Source organism: Agrilus planipennis, unplaced genomic scaffold (genome assembly GCF_000699045.2).
Source record: "Agrilus planipennis isolate EAB-ADULT unplaced genomic scaffold, Apla_2.0 scaffold5, whole genome shotgun sequence".
Classification (NCBI taxonomy): domain Eukaryota; kingdom Metazoa; phylum Arthropoda; class Insecta; order Coleoptera; family Buprestidae; genus Agrilus; species Agrilus planipennis.
The window spans coordinates 1,065,248-1,073,911 of NW_020442468.1; the positions used below are offsets into that span (position 1 = coordinate 1,065,248).

Consider the following 8,664-nt stretch of genomic DNA (forward strand, 5'->3'; position numbering starts at 1 on the left):
CAGTCTTGGTCTAAAGATGCTTTCGATAAATATTGGGTGATTGAATAATATCGATGCGTTCTGCCTGACGCTGGGATCGTTTGAGTTTTGTTGTACGTCGTTAATTTAATTGGAATTTTCTGAAAAAAGACATTAGATTTCCAATATGGTGTTCTACTCAACACAAATGCTCGAATATTGCTCTTTGAAATTTCAAATCCGAATCGCATTACTAACAATTTATTGGCCTGCTTTTCGCCATAAATGATTTGCTAAATTACAAAGCGAATGATTTAGATATTTTAAGCATCGACGCACAAGGAACATTAAAGATTTTCCGACTTGACATTAAATTCCCGTAAAAATGCGGAATTTACGCAAAAAGCGATTTCCAATGAAAAATTGCAATCATTATTCTGCGTATAAACTTAAATTGACTTGAGAAATATAACTTTTCGGTGTTGAATTTGGTTATAAGAAAATTTTATGATAATTTGGACCAAGACTGGTCTAAAGATGCTTTCAGGTAAATAATTACGACTTCTCTTTTCCGAAATAAAATAGTTGAGGCATGAAGGTCTACTTAGAGACATATTAGAGAGAGATACACGAGTTAAAAGGAGTAGAGGTAGATGTAAATAGTTAAGGATGTGGGATGTTGTAGTTTCAGGGAAATGCGAAGATTAGATCAGGATAGGAAGGATTGGACGTGCGTGACCAACCAGTCTTAGGACTGACAACCTTATGATGATCATTAAAATCTAGTAAAACAAACTGAAAATTTTAAATACAAAAAAAATGTTTTGTTCCAAGAAAAGAATAAATAAAGTTATTTCAAATAGTTTAACTAGCAAATCCACCAGAAGTGGTAATTTTTTGTTTTGATCTTGCATATTCGGTCTCGGTTTTAGTCTTGGTCTTGGTCTTACCAGTAGAAAGGTAGTTCTGCATGATTAATACCGCATGACCACGAGCAAGACAAGAATGCAAGATCAAGACCTATTTTGCTTATCACTACCTACCTTGAGAAATATAACACGAATGAGGATCTCATACCACAAGATTATTGTTATTTATAGTTCTATGGTTGATACCTAGCGAGGGTGTAACAATTTTTCTTCATTAATTTGAAGTTATCTGTACTGGTAAAAATTAATTCCGAAAATAATTCACTTTAGTGTATTGAAATTAACCCTACCAAAATGGGGTGTACCAACCGAGCAATTAAAAGTGCAATATCACTTCAACGATTACGGAAACTGTAAAAACAGTGAAAGCACCGCGAGTGTTTCCACTTCGTGATGTAGAAAGCTCCAAACTGGTTCGTATTATTAATTGAAAATTTATTGGTTTACTTTCCAATTAGTTCGGGTTTGGAATGCTTTTAGCCAATGCGATGATGGCAGAACTTTTAGTTAGTTTCGATTGATGATGGAGGCGTTGTTACGCGTATCGTAGCTTTGTACACTTCAAACACGTACATATAACTTACACAAGGCTACGAAGAGGTTGTTTGTTTTAAGAATAGTGGTAACAACCCCTTTTACCTCGGCTTAACGTTGTGCCGTCTTCAGTTTTGTAGTCGTTCAAAAGAAACCGGCTCAGTTGCTTTTTAATTATTGTCACGAAACGTCTCGTCATTGGAATTGGACAAGTTCCAAACTTTTGTTTAAAACTGTTGAAATATCTCGATATACGGAAGGTAATATTTAAGCTGTACACTTACGAGGAAAAGCAAAATTTGTACTTTTATTACTAGAAGTATAGATCGAATTAGTCATTTTTGATCAAATTTACTATGATCTAGTTCCTACCACTGACCACCACTATAGTCACTACTCCATACGAGCTCTCATGTACCTGCCCACCTATAGTCTCTATTATGGTTCCAACGCCGTCAATCTGACGATTCTTGATAAATATTCGTAATACAGGGTGGTATAACAGAAATAGGTTCCGAGTTTTGGATGGTGTAAGCTAGATGCAATAAACAATTGCACGGTGGTAAACTAGATGCAATAAACAATAAGTAGTAAACAGCAGTATGGTTAAGGGCAAAATGTTTTTCAAGAAATTCAATGATTTACAATCCGAAGCCGGTCCTGTGCGTGAATTGACAACACAGGTGTCCACCGAATAGCGTAGCATGATATATAAAGTCTACAGCTAGATAGATTCCGAACCATCGACACATTCGCGGCTGAAAATCAGTTTCAAGGCTTGCGCTCGCTGCAAATGATAAGGATGCAGCAATTGCTCTTTTAAAATTTGCCGCACTGTTATATGAGAGGAGCCAACGTTCTCTGCTATTTCGCGTGTGTTATTTTGGAGATTGTCTTTTATATATTGGAGTATTTCGTCCCTACAGGGACTCTATGGTTCAAACTCGTATCATGTATCACATCACATTATTGCAACAACAACTGTTATATAGTGACAGATCTGTACTAATGATTGATGTTGTATTGCTGAATTACTTTATTGAACTGCTCTTATGCCTGTAATCACCAGCTGATTTAGTGTAGCGTCGCGGACCGTATTTCCTTACCAGGGCCGGAATTGAATTTTTCTATATTTTCAATTACGTTTTTCTCAAAACTGAGGAATTTTTGGACATACAATTGTTTACTTAATTTTTATGGTTTGTTGTACTCTAACACCTCTTGCAAGCTCTGCATTTATTCCTGTTTCATCCTATATTTTCTTCGGGTGGACGATATTGTGTATGATTCTCCATGTTGAATTAAATACACGTATGTACATTTAACTTACAATTAATTTCAACAGTTATTTATAGAGAAATCCTTTTGATAGTTCCATTAAATTTGAAATTGTTCTGCGTCCCGTTTAGTTATTTATTGAGTTAGCTTGAACGCAGTATTAAAATAATTCATTGGAAAGCCATGGAGACCGATATAGTTGAATTTTAAAATCAATAATAGGCACTAAAAACTATATTGGATCTCTAAATTACGGTTTTAATTTCATTAAAATGCGTATCGTAGAAATGAAATTACTGGAATGGTAGCATGTAAGCGAGACATAGCATGAACCCTTGCGATTTAATCGAATAATGTAATAATAGTATTAATCGGCTCAACCAATCCAATGTGTTTACACAATTACAATGTTCATAAACTTCCATTAGGTATTGTCACCTAAATCGGTTATACACATGCTCATCTGATTTAATAATATCTATGTACGTTCCTATTTATTCAGGCCTCTAGCGATGTATTGTGCTTTGGGGGGAGGTGGTGTGCTACTGATTAGTCAACTATTGTACTTTAATTTTCCTACTAAAGCTTTGTATATACACATACATACACGTACACAAACCCATTCGTACAAAGAATACTGATCACCTCTGTGGGCATGCAAGGGGTGGAAAGTGAACTATCTTTTGTGACGTAATATTTATTAGGGAGACTGCTGAAAGTGTGATTTAGAGTGGCGAATGGGGGGGAGGGGTCCAAAAACGGTGAAATTTTGAGTTAGAAGCTTTCAAAATGTGGTGTTATAGGCGAATGATGAGGATAACGTGGGTAGAAAAGGTTAGAAATGAAGTGGTATTAGAATGGATAGGAGAACAAAGGACTCTACGGAAGTCAATAAAAAATAGGCGAGATAGGTTGGCAGGACACCTTCTCAGACATGAAGGTCTAGTCAGAGACATATTAGAGGCAGAAACAGGAGCTATGAGGGTTAGAGGTAGACCTAGGTTTAATTACTGTTCGCAAATAGTTAAGGATGTGGGATGCTCTAGTTTTAGGAAAATGCGAAGATTAGCTCAGGATAGGAAAAAGTGGAGGTACGTGTCCAACCAGTCTTAGGACTGACGACCTTATGATTGATGATTGATTGAAGTAGGTAGTTGTGCAAAAATATGAATGAATAAAAAAATAAAAGAAGTATCTAATCCAAAATAGATTAATAGGTATTATTAGCTTACCCCTTCCCGAATTGGCCTGTGTTTAAGTTTCATCCATAAATTTACCATATTGTTTAGGACAAGAGCATTTTAGAATTTGCTTAACAGTGTCTCATTGGAAATGGATAATCTAAAACGTTGGATCGATATTGGTTTCTGGGTTCAGTGTCATGGTCCATAGAATTTTGAAGTTCCAAATTGATATCAGCACCTGCTAAATCACCACTTATCGTACCTTTAGCAAGGAACTACGAAATTCTATCAATTACGACAAAACAATATCGAAAACTATAAGATATTGTGGTGTGCTAATATGCCTATAATCCAAAATTAGTAGAAAACGATCCGAAAAAATTCACTTATTAGATGAACCCAAAGCTAAAGAAACCATGGATTCCATTTCCGTCTCTAATTACAATGTGTAAAACATCAGAAACAAAATGGGGTTGTAAATATTTCGATATAAAACGATTGATCTTGACTTTACATCAATAAAATTATTTGCAACCCTATTTTGGCTTTGATCCTTCACGCTAAACAAACATCAGTCTTTTTTCCAATTAACCTAGAAAAACTCCAATATTTAAAAAAACAACAAATGCTTGCAAGGTATTCTTAAAAAATATTTTATACTTACGTAAATGTAGAAAATTAAATGGGTACTACAAAAAAGTATTTATATGAAAATACGTATTTTGCATTTAGCATTCAAAATACAAAAAGGAAATCTAAATTGAAAGAACTGATTTGAAACAAGATGAGACAAGAATATCTTTCAAATTGCATCTCTATCTTATTACGGGACCATTTATTTACAAACTAATTTTGAGAAATACACTATATATTTAAACATATTTTAGACACGTAAAACGATGCATATATAAAATTATTATTTATTTATTAAACAATTTATTCACCCTTTATTTATTATTGTTTTATTATGTGACTACGTATAACGAAAAGTTCTGTTGAGTAGACTATATCTACATCTACGTCATCTAAGTTACGTGTTGTGTTTAGCTTTAGCAGGAAAAGTGAAAGTTCAGCCAATGAAAATGCGAGCAGAAGGTCGCGTTATCAGATCTAAAGCTTCGAACTATCCGATGCGGCAGAGAAACATCAGTTTAGTTAATATAATAAAAAGGTAGTAATTGTTTGTTGTTTCGGGGCGGTAGTTACTCGGCGTGTCGTTACTGGATAATATGTGTTACATTTACATAAAAATATCACCGACTGCGTACAAAGTAAGTTTGGCATATATTTATAGTTATTATTTAGGGTAATTGTGCTTGATATATAGAAGGAAATTGTTGTTCAGGTATTCTACAACAAAGAGAACTTGAAGTAAAAGAATTTAATTGAACCGGTCGCTGATCAAATTCTATATATATATATATGTATTTATAATATAATAAGTACGGAAGATAAAGCATTCCTGAGATATGAACAGTTTCTCTGAAAGCTCTTTCATTCTCTTTCAGCCTTCTTGATCAGCAGGTGCACTAATCCAGTCTTTAACTGTGTCTGAATCTGTGTTTAATTTTTATTTTATTTTATTTAGAAATATGACGGACAATATGTCCACTTTATAAAAACATAGTTACTTATGAATTTATATTGCATCAACAGCGAAGCTCACAATTAATCGTATAGCAATACAGACTAGTTGATTACATGGTTTAAATCTTGCCAAGTAACAAATCTCAAATCGAGGTTCATCTCATTAACTGTCGAGCATTTTCTAGTTAATACATTATTTCTCGACTTAAAAAAAACTTTAAATAAAATATCACATTAGATCGCATATTTCTACTTTGAACATTATAGCATAATTCGTTAGAAAGCCTTGGATAATCTACGAGGGTGGATTGATAAGTTTCCGGCCTGACCAAGAAAAACAAGGTTTTTAAAAATTTTTTTTTTTTATTTCTCAACATAATCTCCTCCAAGGCTGATACATTTCTCATAGCGGTGTTCCAGTCTATTAATGCCATCTCTATAGACTGATTCGTCAAGCTCCTCAAAATAACCATTTACAGCTTCGATTACTTCTTCATTGTCCGCAAATCTCTTACCGCCAAGCCATTTTTTGAGATTAGGGAACAGAAAATAGTCACTCGGGGCTAGGTCTGGAGAGTAAGGAGGGTGCGGCATCAATTCAAACTTTAGATCGTTGATTTTAGCCGTCGCAACGATTGACGTGTGCGCTGGTGCGTTATCGTGATGAAACAAGATTTTTTTCTTCGCCAGATGAGGTCGTTTAATTTTCACCTCGTGGCTCAAACGTTGCAATAAGTCTGCGTAGTATTGACCAGTGATAGTATTACCCTTTGCAAGGTAATCAATGTATATAATACCTCTTGCATCCCAAAAAACAGTAGCCATAACCTTGTTCGCCGAAAAAATTGTTTTTGCCTTCTTTGGAGTTGGTTCCCCTGGTCCAATCCACTGTTTAGACTGTTCTTTGGTTTCAGGAGTGTAGTGGTGGACCCACGTTTCGTCAACGGTTACGAATCGACGCAAAAATTCGCTTGGATTACGCTTATACAATGACAAATTTGCGGTAGAAATGTTTTTTCGAATCAATTTTTGGTCGACTGTTAGCAAACGCGGCACCCATCTTGCACAGAGCTTTTCCATATGCAAATGTTGGTGCAAAATATGTTGCACACGTTCATATGACATCTTACAGGTCTCAGCTATCTCACGCACTTTCAATCTGCGGTCTCCCAGCACTATTTGATGAATTTTTTCGATCATATCTGGAGTTGTGACCTCAACGGGGCGTCCTGAGCGAGGCCCATCAGAGGTGCTCACACGACCCTTTTTAAACTCGGAAACCCACTGCTTAACGGTTGAATATGACGGGGAGGATGTCCCCAGTGTTGAGTCCATCTCTTTTTTAATTTCCTTCGGCGTTAACCCCTTCAAATAAAAGTATTTGATGACAGCACGATTTTCCTGCTTTTCCATTTTTACGAAAACCACAGAGGCGTCTTGTTCAGCGTGCTGTCAAACCTACACTAGCAAGGAGATCGGGCTGAAACTATAGCTACAAGCTATCCAAGGATGGTACTATAGAATGTCACCTCAAGGTAGGCCTAGTGGCGTCATCTCTTGGTTAGGCCGGAAACTTATCAATCCACCCTCGTATAATACCGTTTAACAATTTGTACAAAAATTTTATATCAGAAGAAACTCTAAGAGAGACAAGAGACGGAATACGTGATGCGACTGATGTGATAGTATATTCGTGATTTAAAAACGGATCAGGTAAACCTAGCCGTGGTGCTAAAATTCTAAAGAATTTATGTTGAACAGTTTCTATTCGCTTTCTGCAGTAGGATACCAAATCGTTGCAGCGTGTTAGGCACAACCTTCCTAAAAAATGAGCCGTAACTTCTAAGCCTTAATAAATTACATTTTGATATCAAAAACTAATTCAATTCAAAACTCTAGGCATTTGAGAAAAGGCTTTAGGCATACAAGTGCTTAAATTAAACCAAAAGGGCTTCACGTATATCTTTGAAGGGTTCAAGCACTTTCTATGTTATTTTGTATAATTGCATTTAATTTATTTTTAAGTCAAGAACATCCTGTTTATCCTAAACATTAAAAAACATTATTGAGTCAGCCCACTGGTAAAAGTAAATATTGTGTTCTTCTTTCTTCTCTTTTCTAGATACTGTCCATACTTTCTTCTTTTCCATGACTACCTCTGTACTCAAGGGACATCGTTGTCCCATCCCGTTACTCGTGATAATTTTTTCAGAATTTTTTTCATTGATTCTCACTTTAAATGATGTTATTGCTTCATATATTTCTTCTATCCTATTCCTTAATTTCATATTTATTCCTTTTTCTTCCATTATACTCCATATATTCTTTCTGTTTATCCTGTCAAGGACTTCCTTCATATCAACAAAGAATAGGAAGATCTCCTCTTTTCTATGTGTCACTATCGTGCTCTTCGTTTTCTTCGCTCTCCTTTTCCTTCCTTTACCTTATGCATATTATATTCCACATTCTTACATGAGCTCCTGGTCCCGTGATCTGCTGTATCTAACTTTCTTGCTCTTTGTGGCTCACATTTTTGTAGGACATGCTGTAGTGTTTCTCCTCTTTCTTACCCATTCTGTATAGTCTTTCTTTTTCTGGCAGTCAATACTTATTAGCTGTCGTTTCTGATTCTAACCTGAAACTTGCATACATCTTCGGTTTGTTTCTGCGTTTATGTCCCTCTTTTTTTGAAATTCCTTTCAGATAATATGCTCCATACTTTCCCTAAGACTGCAGTTGCCTTTTTTTAAAGTTTTTTATTTGCTCTTCATTTCCGTTCTACTGTATGATGTAGCCTAGGTAGTTGTACATTTCTACTACTTCAATTTCTTTACCTTCCCATGTAAATATTATCTTTCTCGTTCTTCCACCACCTTTTCTGCCTTTCATTATCTTTGATTTATCTTTGTTCATCTCTAGTTCTCTTTCTGCGATGTATCTTCCCATTTTTCTCATCATTTTTGGCATCTCTTCATTGTTCGCCATCAATACTATACGAGGGTGGATTGATAAGTTTCCGGCCTAACCAAGAGATGACGCCACTAGGCCTACCTTGAGGTGACATTCTATAGTACCATCCTTGGATAGCTTGTAGCTATAGTTTCAGCCCGATCTCCTTGCTAGTGTAGGTTTGACAGCACGCTGAACAAGACGCCTCTGTGGTTTTCGTAAAAATGGAAAAGCAGGAAAATCGT

General features: G+C 35.6%; 2 protein-coding genes across 2 annotated transcripts in view; both read left to right on the forward strand.

Annotated features, from left to right (window-relative positions):
• Window positions 1-8,664, forward strand: part of LOC108734776 — a 116,905-nt gene that overhangs the window by 102,710 nt on the left and 5,531 nt on the right. The window lies entirely within an intron of this gene.
• Window positions 5,054-8,664, forward strand: part of LOC108736517 — a 58,465-nt gene continuing 54,854 nt past the window's right edge. The window contains exon 1 of the mRNA XM_018468984.2: window positions 5,054-5,154. The gene's annotated coding sequence lies outside the window, so the exon portion shown is untranslated. The remainder of the gene's footprint in view (window positions 5,155-8,664) is intronic.